Raw genomic sequence first — 2,764 nt, 5'->3', positions numbered from 1 at the left:
AAACTTATTGTACAAATTTAAATATTTATAGAGATTTCAGTAAAGCTATCCAATATTGCTACAAATTTTGGAGTCTGACAAGTTCACATCCATGAACAAATTTTCGAGTTATTGTCCTCACTTTAAAGTAGGGATAAGAATGGGACCTGCCTCATAGGATTATTGTTGTTTAGCTACTCAGTCATGTCTAACTTTTTATGAATCTGTGGACTATAGCCTCCTCTGTCTATGGGATTTCCCAGGCAACAATATTGGCGTGGGTTGCCATTTCTTTCTACAAGGGATCTTCCTGAACTAGGAATCATGCCTGCATCTCCTGCATTGCAGGCTGTCTCTTTACTGCTGAGCCACCAGAGAAGCCTAGGATATTTACGTGAGATAATACATGTAAAATGTATTTAATACAGGCAGACACATAACAGATGCTCAACTAAGAGCTTTCTAGCCCTATAAAATTTTTTTTTATTTAGCATAATCTCTAATCATGAGATGGAATCTAGACACCAGAATTGCAAAATAGGCAGCCTTTTGCAAGTTGCAGTGGGAAAAAAAGCAGAGGAAATGCTTTGCTCTAAAGTCTCCATGAAGGGGCCCAGTTATTCAGCATCTGACCAACCCTTCTACCCTGCTCCAATCCCGGTGAAAGTGAATTACACAGTCATTTGAAGTAGAGACTGAATGACAGGGCACGGAGAGCTTCCCTTTCTACAATTACATCTAGAGAATATTATTTTGTCTGTGCAAAGAAGAAACATTATTCTTAGAGAATTATTTACCACAGTTTATAAACTGACCTTGTAGGATTTTAAAAAATGCAATCTTCAATTAGGCTTTGAAAATATAGAGTGGATATAGCTACAATTGAAGCTACTTCACTTGGGTTTCCCACAGCTCAAGTAAGTTTTCCTGGCCAGCAGCTAAAACAGCTGATGAATGTCAGTGGCCAGAGATTCAGGCTTGCCTGGCAGCTTTCTAAAACAGCTCAGCAGCCAAATGATGGTAAACCATTATAGCAAATAAAGGACAAAACTTGAAGTTTTCTATGTAAGATTCCAAGATGTCAGTCTCTAAGCCAGGTCAGAAAACTTTCTGAAGTCTGGAAAATTTTGCCTTTGAAATGACTCTCAAGTATTTGTTCCAAAGTTTAAAGGGGAAGCATAGCCAGTGGCACCTGCAAGGTGTGCTAAAGGCCTACTCTGACTACTTTGGGCACCAGAATGTTAACTGCAATCATCATTTTAAAAACTTCTTTCTTAATATGGGTTGAATTCTTCATAAAATAAAATTATATATATAGCCAAAGTCTAGACCCTGTCAAATTCCTACTATTGTTTTCTCAACTAATTCTGAAATTATTCCCCCAGGCAGACAGCAAGTCAATCAGGTCCAGTAGAAAAGATCCTATGCTGCAGACACCAGATCTAAATTCAGCATTTATAAGGCACAAGACATTGAGCAAGTTGCCTTGGTTTAAAAACCTACAAAAAGTAAAAAAAAAAAAAATCTGTAAAAAATATTTAAAACATACTTATTTCATAGGGTTATTGTGAAAATTAATATGCAACTTGACAAAGTGCTTGGCCTATAAACTCTGCTTAATAAATATTGGTTCTTTTATTATTTTTAAATTATGTTTTACTTGATCTTAACCAGATTGCCTCTTCTGTTAACCAGCTCCACATCATTCCTTCTTTTTTGGCTAAATCCTACTGCAGTCTGTATTGGTTACAATCAGCAGAGAGCTCTATCTTTATGCACAATTGCTCAAAGGATGGGGTGTTCATTAACTCTTTCCACCACTCTGGCCATTTATGTCCTCATTAGCTAGTGTACAGATTCATATATAGCTAGAACTTAAGGCTCCCTTCCAATCAGCACTCTGAAAAAAAGAGAAAAAAGCCTGCTGCTGTCCAGAAAAAACCTTTTCTCTCTCTCATCTCCAGGCTAAATGGAAAGAGGAGTTTTATAATTTGTCCTGTATTTCGCTGCACACCACCCAAAAACATTCAACCATTACTAAATTAAAATGACTTTGTGGTGTTCACTTCAGCAGCATATATGCTATAGTTGGAATGATTCAGAGAAGATCAATGTGGCCTCTGAACAAGAATGACATACCAATTCGTGAAGCATCTCATAATTTAGAACAGGCACTTTCATATATTGTGCTGAAAGTGAAAATGTTTAACAGTGAATCCAACAATATCTTCCAAAATTGCATATGTATTTACCTCTTGATCCAGCAATCCCGTCTATAAATTTATCCTTTACATATACTGTCACACGTATGAAATGATGTATTTAAAATGCAAACAGAAAAAAGGAGGGTGTTCCCTATATATTGATACAGAAAAATACTCAAAATATGTAATAAAATGTTGCTTCAAGATATGAAAAGTAGTATGTCTTAGATTAACTTAATATAAGAAATGGGTATGAAAATATATATTCACACTTGCTTGCATTTTCATAAAAAAAGAATAAACTAATAAAAATGATTGCCTGTAGCAAGAATAGGAAATTATAGCCAGCAGACCTGGTGCCTATTTTTACAAATAAAATTTTGTTGGAACACAGCCATGCCATTTCTTCTATATTGTCTATGGTTGCTTTTGCACTGCAATGGCAGAATTGAATAATTGCAACAATGTCCACAAGGCTTGCAAGCCTAAAATATTTATTACTTGGGCCTTTACAGAAAGTTTTCCAACTCCTGACAATGCAGTAGAGGGAATGGATAGGAACAGGGATGGAAGCAAGGCTT

General features: G+C 36.0%; 1 non-coding gene across 1 annotated transcript; it reads left to right on the top strand.

Annotated features, from left to right (window-relative positions):
• The first annotated feature begins 2,037 nt into the window (after positions 1–2,037).
• Positions 2,038–2,144, top strand: LOC120882671. The gene has a single exon (XR_005725537.1). It is a non-coding gene; the product is annotated as a U6 spliceosomal RNA (small nuclear RNA).
• Positions 2,145–2,764: the final 620 nt, after the last annotated feature.

This window comes from Oryx dammah, unplaced genomic scaffold, assembly GCF_014754425.2.
Source record: "Oryx dammah isolate SB20612 unplaced genomic scaffold, SCBI_Odam_1.1 HiC_scaffold_23, whole genome shotgun sequence".
NCBI classification, from domain to species: domain Eukaryota; kingdom Metazoa; phylum Chordata; class Mammalia; order Artiodactyla; family Bovidae; genus Oryx; species Oryx dammah.
Note: the sequence above shows the minus strand (reverse complement) of the source record. Positions and strands in the feature narration are given on the sequence as shown.